Consider the following 12,963-nt stretch of genomic DNA (forward strand, 5'->3'; position numbering starts at 1 on the left):
GGATTCACTGACCTGGGGGAAAAGGGCTTAACCTTCCTTCCTCCCTCCTTCCCTCCCTCCCTCCCTTCCTTACCATTCTTTTCTTTTCTTTTTTTTTTTTTTAAAGCTTGTTTGTTTGCTTGTCCTGGAACTTGCTCTGTAGACCAGGCTGGCCTTTCAGAGACTCTCCTGCCTCTGCCTCTGCCTCTGGAAAGCTGGGATTAAAGGAGTGAATCATTGTGTCTGGCCAAGGTTTTCGTTCATTTATTTTCCTTCCTTCTGTCTGTCTACCTGTCTCTCTTTTCTTTCTCTTCTTTAATTTTATTATTTTTTGCACATGCCTTGCTCTCTGCCTCTATTGCAGTTTCCTTAAGGAAGTTCTGCCCACATGCTGACCGCAGCTAGGCTCTCTGAGGACAGCCCATCTTATGAATTACTTGGAATTCCTTTGTACAAGAAACTTGTCTAACCCAGGCATGATGGCGTACGCCTTTAATCCTGGCACCAAGGAGGCAGAGGCAGGTGCGTGTCTGTGAATTTGAGGCCAACCTGGTGTACATAGTGAATTCAAGGCCAGAGCTACAGGCTGAGGCCATTTCTTACAAAAAAAAAAAAAAAAAAAAAAAAAAAAAAACCAAGCAAGCAAAAGAGAAAGAAAGTTGTCTGATTCTCTTTGACGTGTGCATTCAGTCTTATGGCATGGGTCTCACTACTGCTGCTGCTTTGGTACCAGAGACTGAACTCAGGGATGGAACTCGTGAAGCCAGGCAAACTACCCCACCACTGAGCAACATGACCAGCCCCATTTGTACTCAATTTTTTTTTTTTTGTTTTATTTTGGGTGAGTTTGTTGTTGTTGTTGTTGTTGTTTTCTTTCTTCCTCTCTTTTACACAGGGTCTCCTGTAGCTTGAGCTAGCCCCAACTGTGGTCTGTGGATGCAGGTGGATTCCTCATTGTTCTGCCTCCAGTAGTGGGGTTACAGTGCCATCATGCTGGCTTATGCTGTGCCAAATGGAACCAGAGCTTTGGGTGTGCTGGGCAAGTCTGTTTGTTTGTTTTTGTTTTTTTATCACTAGGCCATAGCCACAGCCCTGCATCTCTTGGTGACGTCCACGCGGCTGCCTACATGGTAGCTTTCTGCTTTGATTTATAAACAATGCTACTCTCTTTATTGTGTGGCTCATGTTCTAGCTTTGGCCACTGGAAGCTTCTTTCTTCTTGCTGTTTCCAGCCTGCTCAGCCCACCTTTCTGCCTCTGTGCCCCAGCTTGCTGTGCTGGGGGCTTTCTCAGAGCCTGGGGTACTGTACATTTAAACACTCTCATCTTATTGAGGCATGGCTTTGCTCAAAGGTTTTGACCTCTGAGCTAGCAGGACAGTTCAGCAGGTGCTTGATGCCTGGAGTTTGATACTAGCCCCACATGACCGAGGGAGAGAACTGACTCCCGTAAAGCTGGTCTTTGACTTCTGCATGTGCACTGTGGCACAGATAAATAAATATATAAATCTAATAAAATAAACAGGCTCACTGGCTGGCGGTGGCATGGGCCCGGGAGAGTTGTCCCCACCCCTTACTGGCCACTGCATGGGGGTGACATGGGGGCTCATAAAGGGTTCAGGCTAACCCAGCTACCACCTAAGCCCAGATCAGGGCTTTGAGTTGGTACACCCCAACATCTAAGCCATCTGTGAGCTGCTGGACCATGTGCAGGGCCGGTCCTGTGGCATCCTAACAGCAGCATCTCCATGACTCTGGGAAACAAACAGCAGGAGAGGAGACTTATCTGAGAGGAAGACTGATGGTGCTGAAAAATGAATAAAATAGCCTTGGGTCATGAGTGGCACATGTCTGTAAGCCCAGCTCTTGAGGAGGAAGATGCAGGCAAATCTCTGAGCTCAAAGCCAGCCTGAGCTACAAAGTGAGAATTGTTTTAAAATGTGTTGTGTTGGTGTTTTTTTCAGGTGGCTCTCTGGACTCCTTAGCCTACAGTCAGATGCTGTCGTTTTAGTCCTCATGGTTTCTTTCTCCTCTTAGCATACGCCCCAAAACAGCTACAGAGTGGCTGAAGGAGTCCCTGCTAGGCATCCAGGGTCAGCCCTAGGGTTTGCAGGTGGGGGCCTCCTGATTCTGGAACTCTGTGTTAGCCTCTTACCCCACCCCCACAGGGCCCCCAATTCCTGGACTAGGGAAACCATTACAAGGTTTCTCAAAATTAGCTGTGGATACCTGGCCTCGGAGCCAAGAGCAGGGCAGGCTTAGCCCACGCTTGCCCAAACCTAGTATAGCTTCAGTCTTTCAGGGATAGAGGGGGAAACTGAGATGAAGGACTTCCCTAAGGCTGCAGAGAGGTAGGTGGTGGCTAGGAAGTAAAGCCTGGTGGCCTTGGATTTCAGAGTGTGTGTGTGTGTGTATGTGTGTGTGTGTGTGTGTGTGTGTGTTTTGCTCTGTTTTCACACTAGTGAGGATTGAACTGAGTATGTTAGGCAAGGGCTTCCTAAATTGCCCAAGCTGGTCTTGAGCTCACTCTGTAGCCCAGACAGGTCTTTAGCTTGTAATCCTCCTGCCTCAGCCTCTTAAGTATCTATTATGGTGGGCCTGTACCACAAGGCCTGGTTGCTGTCTTGCTTAAAACCTGCTAAACGGATCTGTAGCAGACGTGCCAAGCATCAAACATTGCCTCTGTTGAAAACACCATTCTGGAGCAGAGCTGTCTGATCCTACAATGTCCAAAGACTGTTCTAGAATAGCTCAGGTAATAATAATATTCAAAAACATGTTACAGGGGTTCATTCTGCTTCACGGATAGCAGCATATTCTAAATATTTGTGCAGGTTGGGGGCACACCGTGCCACAGCCCACATGTGGAGGACAGGGGAGAACCTCAGGTGTCTGTCTTCAGCTTTCGTAGTGTTTTGAGAGAGTCTCTCGTTCACTAGCTGGCACACTAGCTCCAGGGATTCTGCCATATCTGCCTCCCACCTCACCTTGTGAACTCAGAGATTATAGGTGTACACTCCACTGTCTGACTTTTATGTGGGTTCTTAGGATTTGAACTCAGCTCCGCATGCTTACACCGCAACCTATTTCTCCCTGAGCCATATCTCCAGTCTACAGTATAAGTACTATTATTTTTGTTTGTTTGCTTTGCTTTTCGAGACAGGGTTTCTTTGTGTAGCCTTGGCTGTCCTGGACTCACTTTGTAGACCAAGCTGGTCTCAAACTCACAGAGATCCACCTGCCTCTACCTCCCAGAGTGCCGGGAGCCCCAGCTTAGTGTAAGTATTCTTTATGTATTAATTTAATCCTATGGCGTGTTCTAAAAGTAGAACCCTGTTACCAGCATTGCCACGTAACAGGAAGAAAAAGGAGAATACAGGGAGGTTAAGCCAGCTGCCTGAAATCATGCAGCGCTGCTGCTGAGGCCCAGGCAGACTGGCTCCAGGGAAGATTCTTGCTCTGGACAGAAATGCTGCTGTTTCACCACCCTTTTCTTACAAAGGGTAAAGAAATGATCTGGGCAGTTTCTATCCTGCCTGGAAGGATGAAATCTGCAGCAAAATAGGCATCCTGGCAGGCTGGGGCACAGAAGAACTTCTCACTCTTGCTCCACCTCTGTGCCCTAGCCTCAGAGTAGCTGCCCTGAGGTAACCCTGCCTCTGGGCATGTGTGGGTGTCGGTGGTGAAGCCACAGGAGGATGAGCATAACAAAGTCACTTGCTGTTTGTTACATCCGGGAGATGCTTCGGAAGTTGGCTGCCTTCAAGAGGGGAAGTTCTGCAGGAGAAAGCTCTGGGAACCAAGAGTGCAGGCCCCAGGCTGTGCCAGCAGGCCCTCCACAGGGCAGCCCCACCCTTTCCCTCCCATCAAGGACCAGAATGCTTCCACAGTACTCACTTCCAGAGAGAAGGACCCCACAGCAGCCAGCATGCCCTTCGTGTGGCTGAGGTACCCTGTTCTCTTAGCATCGAGTTAAATTATCCACCATAAGCAGTTTATGTTATTTACAGTTCAAAGGGAACCTGAGGCAGCTTCCTCTAACACACACATGACAACAGTTAAAAATAGAGCGAGAGAGCAGAAACCAGAGAGGGGACAGCAGGAGGCCACGGTATGAGGAACTTGAGGAATGAGGGTAAATGCACCCGAAAGTCAAATTTAGTTAGAATTTTCTGGTACCCTGAGTGAAAAGGAGTGTTACCCTAAGTTCCAGTGGCTGGGCTCTCAGTAAAGAAGGGTATTGGTATTTTTGGACGGTGGAATTTTCTCAGGCAAAGAGCCTCACAATGACGGTAAGGCAAGGCATGAGGACCTGGACTAGGTTGGCTGCTTATTGACTGTTGCATCCTGCAATGACTGACTGTCCATTAATGAGGAGACTTAATGTTGAAACTAAGTGTCCTGGGAAGCTGTGGGGAACAAAGAGGATGGTGGAAAAGCATGTATTGGCACATGGCAGCTCTTGCATAGTAAAGGCATAATTGGGATCATTGTCACCCAGACATACCCATTTGTAAAATTTTTAGTATGTTTGTACATGTGTATGAGAGAGATGATGGTGGTAGTGGTGGTGATGATGATGATGACAATACAAGCATGAAGTTAATGCAGAGCAGCTTTTGGGAGTCAGTTCTCTCTACCATGAAAGTTTTGAGGATTGAACTCAGGTCATCAGGCTTGGTAACAAGAGCCTTTATCCACTCCAATTGCTAGCCAGTTTTTGTTTTGTTTTGTTTTGTTTTTGAGACAAGGTGTGCTGGCTACTTTTACGTCAACATGACACAAGCTAGTGTCCTCAGAGAGAAGGGAGTCTTAGTTGGGAAAACTCCTTCCTAAGATGGGACTCCAGACAAGCCTGCAGGGCTTTTCATAATTAGTGACTGATGTGGGAAGGCCCAGCCCATTGTGGCTCTGGCTTCTGTAAGAAAGGAGGATGAGCAAGCCATGTGAGCGAGTCAGTAAGCAGCACTTCCTCATGGCCTCTGCATCGGCTCCTGCCTCCAGGTTCCTGCCCTGCTTAAATTTCTGTCCTGACTTCCAACGACGAACAGTGATATGGAACTATAAGCCAAATAAGCCCTTTCCCCCTCAAGCTGCTTTGGTCATGGTGTAGTAACCCTAACTAAGACAAGTTGGTACCTGGATACTGGAGTTTTGCTGTGACAGACCCGGCCATGTTTTGGGGAGAATTGTGGAAGGACTCTGGAACTTTGGGCTAGAAAAGCCATTGAGTGTTGAGATCTGAGTGAGCTGTTCTGTAGGAGCTTCGAAGATAAGAATGTTGAGTGCAGATAATGGAGGCCTGGCTGTGAAGTTTCAGAGGGATGTTTAAATATTATCAGGGCCATTTGCTGTCTTGACTTGAGATTCTGACATTCTGGTCAGCTGGGGCTGAAGAGTCACCTGTGATTAACAGGAGACCAGCCCCACTGAAATGAAACCTTTGCATTACTGGACAGTTGATGCTGATCAGCTGGAGCAAGACATTAGCAGTGATTAAGAGGAGACCAGAATCACTGAGGTTAATTCTTCTGGAGAGTTTCCTGAGAGCACAGAGAAGCTGTAGTTCAGGGGCAACCAGGATTATACCAAGCGCTGGCAGCTGAACTTGGTAGTGTAGGAGTCAGCCAGGTGGTGCTAGTTTTGAAGGCATGATGGGGTCATAGAGAGCAGCTGGCAGTGCAAGACCCCAGCGAGGCCACTGGTGAAGGTGCAGCTTCAGCTGCAGTTGAAGACTGGGATTAAAAGTGTCATGTAGAGAAGTTGAAGCTTGGCACCATGAAGAGAGCCCAGGAAAGACTATAGTGAAAGTGCAGCCCCGTTGCAGCAGGAGACTCCAGCATTTTGGAGATGCCAGTGCCATGGGATGACCATCAAGACAGCAGCAACAGTGGGGTGGAGCCGGCCAGAGCCTAAAAGACAAGCTGTAGAGGGCAGAGCCAGAGAAGGAACCCACGCCCTTTGGAGGAGCCCAGAAGATAATAAGTGAGTCCCAGACAATGAAGACTGAGCTAGTTATAATGCTGGCATTCGGTTTTTTGCTTTATTCAGATTGTCTGTGCCCTGGTTCTTCCCTCTTGAATTAAGAAAGTGCTTAATTTAGTTTTAATTTTACAGGAGCCACAGTTGAGAGACTTTAAACTTAAAAAAAAAAAAGTATTTTTGGAGTTTTACAAAGAATTTGGATTTTAAAAGAGACTGGATATTTTTAAAAAGACAATTTTTTTGTTGTTTGTTATTTGTTTTTGTTTTTTGAGACAGGGTTTCGCTGTGTATAGCTTTGGCTGTCCTAGAACTCACTCTCTATACCAGGTTGGCCTGGAACTCGTAGAGATCCACCTGCCTTTGCCTCCTGAGTGCTGGAGTGCTTTTCCTGTTACCACATGGCAAGAGACAATTTTTAGTGAATTTGTAAGGCTGTTAGAATTTTTGTGTTTGTAAAATATTTTATTTTGTGATGCCTTTATTAATGTTCATCTTAGGAATGAACAAGAAAGGTAGTGGCTTAACAGAGATGCATTTGTATATCAAGTTGAAAAGGGGTTAGCTTCGTTGCTAGTTTTATGTCATCATTCAGTTTGACCTCAGGGAGGAGGGAGCCTCACCTGAGGAAATGCCTCCTCAGGCTGGACTTCAGGTGAGCCTGTGGGGCAGTGTCTTAGTGATTGGTGTAGGTGTGGCCTACCCTGGGCTGTGATCCTGAGTTCTACAAGAAAGCAGGCTGAGCAAGCCACTAAGCAGCACCCCTCCATGGCCTCTGCATCAATTACCTGCCTCCAGGTTCCCGACCTGCTTGAGTTCCTGTCCTGTTTTAAGTTCTTGTCCTGCCTTCCTATGGTGATGAACAGTGATATGGAAGTGTAAGCTAAATTGAAAAGAAAACACCTTCCCTCCCCAAGTTGCTTTGATCATGGTGTTTCATTACAGCAATAGTAACGCTAAGACACAAAGTGTCATGCAGCCCAGGCTGGCCTTGAACTTTCTGTGTAGCTGAGGATGACTGCACTTCTGAGCCTTCCGTCTCCACCTCCTGAGGGCAGGGATGATAGGCGTCAGGGGTGGTAGGGACAGAAGCCAGGGTTTTGTGCATGCTAGGCAAGCACTCCACCAACTGAGCCCCACTCCATGCTCCCAAAAGTTATTTTGAAGTTGCAAATGTATTCCTCATCTGCCTCGGGACTGGTGTTGGCATATTCCCTGTATTCTTCCTTACTCCCAGCTTTGCCACATTCTCCTTGGCTGCGGTGGAAGCCTCTGCCATCATCAGAGCCCATAGGGTGGAAGTCAGTCTGTGCGCTGGGCGTCCTAGTAAGAAGAGAATCTGGTGTGTTCCTTGGAGTAGACCTAACATTTCCCTGAAAGGGGCCTGAAAGTCAGCATCTCTGAGAGTCTCCAGCTAAGTCGAGAGCCCACAAGCCTCCCTCTGAGACAGCTCAGCCTACACAGTAACCTGCAACAAATCCCCTTTTCTTCTCAGACAGAAATGGAGAACTCTCTGATGGTAGGGGATCCAGAGTTGGTCCTGGTTCTGACTCTTCAGTCCCAAGAGAGGCTGGGAGCAAGGACCTGCCAGCCTCCAACTGTGCCACATTGTATCAGTGTGCACCAGGACCAGAAGGAACCCATTCCCAAATACCTTCTGAGCCTTGGCATCTGTCCTATTTGTTCATAGGAACAGTGATTGCTATTTCATGGGAGTGCCACTTGCTTCACAGTAAAGCTGGTTCTTAGCATGCTGAAGGCCCCAGGTTCCACCCCCAGCACGCAAATCATTCTCAGAACAAGAGCTTTTTCTGCGCATGGTGGTACTAGCCTTTAAACCCATCATTTGAAAACCAGACACAGGTGGATCTCTGAGTTCGAGGCCAGCCTGTTCTACATAGTGAGTTCTGGGCTAGTCAGAGCTACATAGTGAGATCTTGTCTCAAAAAAAAAAAAAAAAAAAAAAAAATTTTTTTTTCCAAAAAAAAGCAGGTGCTTTACCTCCCTCCTGAGTTGAAAAGGATCAAGTGAGTTAAGCTAGACTCAGCCAAATGATCCTAGGAAGACAGAAAGTTACGGTAATTACAGACAAGCCTAGCTATTCACTTCATTCATTTGTTTCTTTGTGTATTATAGACAGAGTCTCCCTAAGTAGCCTTGGCTGGTCTGGAACTCACAGAGATCTGCTTGCCTCTCTGCCTCCCTAATGCTGGGATAAACACAAGCTCCTCTACACCCAGCCAACCACGGATGGTCTTTATTTTATTTTTGAGATAGGCTCTCTTTAGCCCTACCTGTCCTAGAACTCACCATGTAGAGCAGGCTGGCTTTGAAGTCAGAGACCTACCTGCCTCTGCCCAAGTGCTGAGATTAAAGGCCTGTGTGACGGCGCCTGGCTATCTAACGTTCTTAAAGGACCTTTGAGACTAACAGGCTGCCTCTGTCACGCTTCGGCCTCCCTTTTTCGTGGGTGCCCATGACAGCAGTCATCCTGGAGCGCTGCCGGCCTGTCGAGGTTCGGCTTTCTTGCTCTTTTCTGTGTGAGTGTGACGTTGCTCAGGTCCTCCGGACCTTTATTTGGCAGTGTGCCTTTTACAGCAAGACAAAACTTTGTTTTTGAACGGTGCCAGCTGCTGCAGGGTTCAGAGGCACCTGCCGCGCTGCCCTTGCAGGGCCCGGCCGGGCTGGGGGCGTGGCTGGAGGGGGGCGGGGGGAGCAGTTGTTTTTCCTGTTATCTGTAGAAAGGAAACAAAGTGGGAAGTGGAGTGTGGGACAGTCAGTGGGTGGGCCGTCCCGCCGCGCGCCCCGCCTCTGGCTCACTCGTGCCCTGCCTGCGGGCCCAACCGCTCCGGGTCCGGGGCGTAAGCGCTGTCCATGGAGTGCATCGCAGAAGGTAGGAAGAATGGATTGGGGGGGGGGGCGCTCAGGCAGCGCGGGGCTGGCTCTCCGGCACAGTCCCAGCGCGCACAGCCGATGCGCCCTGACTTTGGGCACCTCCTGGCGTCTAGCAAGACAGTGGATGCCTGCGGAGCCGGGCTTCAGAGACCTGGTCCTGAGCTGCCCTCGGGATACCCGAGGTCCCCCGTGCGAGCATCTCCCCTGCGCCTGCATTTTCCCTACACCCGTCGCTGTGCGTCCCAATCTCTGGAGCAGGGGCTCTCCGACCCTGCCGGGTAGCTGAGGTCTGTGTTTCGCTCTAGGTGTCTGGGTCGCTGCGAGGCTGAGCCCCAGCAGGGTGACCCAGGCAAGCCAGCCCAGACACAGGGACCAGGACGCGTCAAGATCCTTTGCAGCCTGGCCCTGCGGTCCTTCCAGCATCTTCACAGATGCTCAGGGCTGGCCAGGGGCACGCTTCGCCCCCCCCCCTCCACTGCCACTGATGCTTGCCGTGGGAGTTTTGGACCCAGGCGAGGGCTAGATCACTCTTCAGATCTGCGGCTGAGCCAGGGTTATAGTGGCAAAACCGCCTCCAGCTTTGCATTTCCGGATCTCTTTCTTTTTAATATATATTCTTTGCCGGTAAACCAGCCTGAATGGGACTCTAAAATTTTTTTAGTTTCCTGTTCTTATTTCTACTTCCTCTTCTGTACTTCATCCTTAAGAGATAGGAGGACCAGGAGGACCATCGTGGCCCAGGATGGGGGTGCTGCTAAGGTGGTCGTGTACTTCCCTGGCGGAGAGGTGGAGACCCCAGGACTCAGGAAGGGACTAATGGCAGAGGAGGACATGCGTGCTCTGGACGTGGAGGCTGAGATAGGGCATGAAGCACCTACATACTGGGGCCTCATCCCTTAAAATTCCCCCACTTTGCAGATGGAATCTGGGGTTTGCAATGGAATCGGTTCAGGCTCTGCTAGGAGCTGGGACCTGTCAGTTTGCACTCTCACCAGACAGTGAAGCTTCTGCACCAGGACTCGAAGAAGCCCACCCTCAAATGCCATCTGAGACATGGAGCAAAGGCTTCCGTGTGTGTAGGATGAGTATGCTGTTGGGAGGGAGGAAGGAGAAAGAGAGAGAGGTGGTCAGGGAGGGGCTCACTACCTGCTTCAAAGGGACTTAGAAAGTAAGGGTGTAATCCCTGACGCTTACAGGTCCCTGATGGGGCCCCCAAGTTCTTGGCAGTTTAATTCTACCATAGAGACTTTCCCAACAAACTCGGCCGTTTTACATACAAAAGCATGCCTGAGAAACATGCCGTGGGCTCCATCCCTTCCCTGGCTCAGCTGCATTGACCTGATGCATTAGGACTAGAGACTATGCAAAGCGCAAGGCAGGTGGGGAAAGTACAGGCTTCTGGGATGGGCACGGGAGGGGGTCGGCACAGGACAGAGCCAGAGTGGTTGTGGATGGCGAGGGGTTGCTTCCTGCTTTGCTGTGTTTCTATCAACTGTACCGTGGGAGGGGAAGTGAATGTGCAGTGGGTGAAGCAATCCCCCTCTGGCTGCCCTTTGCAAAATTATTGTTGTTCAGAGAGTGGTTCCCTAGTTCTGTGGGTCCAGAGCCCCAGCAAATGTTTCATTAGGATGGGACCTTAGGAAAGCTTCCTAAGACTCCTCGGGGACCCCGTGTCTCCCCAAGAAGTCTGATAGCAGGGCTGGTCCGAAGGCAAGTGCCCCTGGAGGATGGGCAAGGAGAACCCGGAACAGCGCACCTGTGCTGAGGTAATGAATGACTAGCCTCCAGCCTGGAGGGCAGCGGGAGCCGGGCTTGTTTTGGCAGTGAGAAGAGTACCAGGTTTGTTCTGGAAATAGCGTCTACGAGCGAAGCAGTTCCCACTGCAGACCTCCGCTTGGTCCTGCTGCTCAGCGCTCACACTGAATGGTCATTGAAGTGGCTGCTGGAAATCCCCAGCCATCATATCAGAAATGCTGCCAGTTGCAAGGTGGAAAGAAAACATCAGTCCGGGAACCTCCCTGATCTTTCTTTGCAGCCAAACACGCTGTGTGACTTTCTGTGGGGTGCACCGAAGTATGCCCCCCCCCAGCGCCAGGGCTGTCCCTGGGGCCTAAGAAAGTTCCCCTTCCGGTTGAACATGCATGCATGCGAACCCTTGAGGCTTTGAGGGTGGCTGAGGGTCAGGCTGCTGCTGGAGAAGGACGTTGGAGAAGGCATCCGTGCTGGCTGTGGTGTGCCGGCCGGGGATGGATGTGACGGCTCTTGGTGGGGAAACTGCTTCCGTTTACAGAGAAATTGAGGGGGTGGCAGGGAGCAGTGGGAGTGGGGAACGGATTGAGAGAGACTCAGAAGAGGAGCAACTTGCTTGGGCTTCTAGGTCCTGTTGGGATGGTGCGTTGGTTCCTGCCGCGTGTTGTGACAAAGGAGCAAGTTTTGTGCCATAAAACAGATTTCTGTTCCCGAACCACAAGTTTGAAGTCGGGGTCCCAGCAGGCTTGTGTCCCCCTCCCAGTACCTTAGGGCAGATCTTGCCGCCTCCTAGCTGCAGGTGGCTCCAGGCCGCTCTGGGCTCACATGCCTCTGCCCTCAGATGGCCATCTCCTCCCCTCTGTGTGGCTGTCTCCTGTGAGAACCCTTTTCCTTGGGTGTAGGACTACTCAAGGGTTTCCAGGAGGAAGCCACGTTTAACCTCACTAGTTAAAGTCAAAAAGTCATTCACTAACTTACACATGCAAGGAGCCCTTCTCCAGGGCTGGGGAGACGGTTCTATGGAGCGCACTTGCCTGAATCCTGGCCCACGAACCCAGGTTTAGAAACAACAACAAAAACCAAGCCTGGTGTGTGGCAGTCCCAACACCCGGAAGACAAACACAGGGAGCAGACTCCAGGGGTTCACCGGCCAGCAAGCCCAGCCTGACTGGCGAGCCCTGGCCGAGGAGAAGCCCTATGGTGGGCAGGCGAGATGGCTCAGCAGGTGAAGGTGCTCGCTGCCCCGAGATGCAAGCATGAGGACCCAGGGCGCAGGAAAGGTAGAGGGAGGAAGCCGTGTCTGCAAGGTTGTATTCTGACCGCCACGTCTGTGCTGGGGCACACCCCGCACCACACAGGTAGAAAATAACAGTATTTCTAGGGGCTGGAGAGATGGATCCGTGATTAAGAGCGCTTAACTGCTCTTCCAGAGACCCAGAGTTGGGTTTCCGGCTCACAGCCGCCTGTAACTCCCTCCAAAGGCTTCACTGCCCCTTCTGGCTTCCACGGCACCTGCCCGCATGGCATTGACTCGCAGACACATACACAGAATTTTTTTAAATTAAAAATCTTTTGTATTTCATTTCATTCTTTTCTTTTTTTCCTTCTTGGTTTTCAAGACAGGGTTCCTCTGTGCAGCTTTGTCCTAGACTCGCTTTGTAGACCAGGCTGCTTCGAACTCACAGAGATCCGTGTGCCTCTGCCTCCTTGAGTGCTGGTGCTTTTTGTTTAATAAGACAGGACTCCTCTCTGTATCCTGGCTCTCCTGCAACTCACTCTGTAGACCATGCTGGCCTCAGTCTTGGAGATCTACCTGTCTCTGACTCCCAAGTGGCCAGATTAAAGGTGTGCACCACTGCCGACACCCAGAAAAAAATTAAAAATTAAAAAACTGTCTTGCCAGTCAACGGGTGGTGCACGCCTTTAATCCCAGCACTGAGAGGCAGAGGCAGGTGGATTTACATGAGTTTGAGGACAGCCTGGTCTACAAAGCAAGTTCTAAGACACAGAGAAACCTTGTCTCAAAAAATAGAACAAAACAAACCAATAATGACAAAACCCCTGTCCTAAAATAAGGTGGACAATGTAGCAGAGACTCAGCACGAGGTCTTCACCCGGCCTCCCTCCACGTGCACACACGTGCACACATGCTCCTGCTCAGGTGCTTTCTCCTTCCAAGTACAAACATTTTTTTTCAATCAGTGATTGCTTCCAGGGCGACGGCACCTTGGGAGCCACTCACCAGAGCAAAGGGAGTGTTCTATATGCCTTTTCCAAGGAAAAAGCCGTTGTCTTCTCCCTCCTCCCGTCCCGTCCTGCCTCTTCCGCAGGGTGACCTTAGGCTGGTGTTTCAGTTCCCA

At 50.2% G+C, this 12,963-nt stretch overlaps 1 protein-coding gene across 4 annotated transcripts in view; it reads left to right on the forward strand.

Annotated features, from left to right (window-relative positions):
- The first annotated feature begins 8,786 nt into the window (after positions 1 to 8,786).
- Pik3cd (phosphatidylinositol-4,5-bisphosphate 3-kinase catalytic subunit delta) overlaps positions 8,787 to 12,963 on the forward strand; it is a 43,597-nt gene continuing 39,420 nt past the window's right edge. For all 4 annotated transcript variants that reach the window (XM_055615083.1, XM_055615087.1, XM_055615085.1 and 1 more), the window contains exon 1: positions 8,787 to 8,852. The gene's annotated coding sequence lies outside the window, so the exon portion shown is untranslated. The remainder of the gene's footprint in view (positions 8,853 to 12,963) is intronic.

Source organism: Psammomys obesus, unplaced genomic scaffold (assembly GCF_907164565.1).
Source record: "Psammomys obesus unplaced genomic scaffold, mPsaObe1.curated_primary_1811, whole genome shotgun sequence".
Taxonomy (NCBI): domain Eukaryota; kingdom Metazoa; phylum Chordata; class Mammalia; order Rodentia; family Muridae; genus Psammomys; species Psammomys obesus.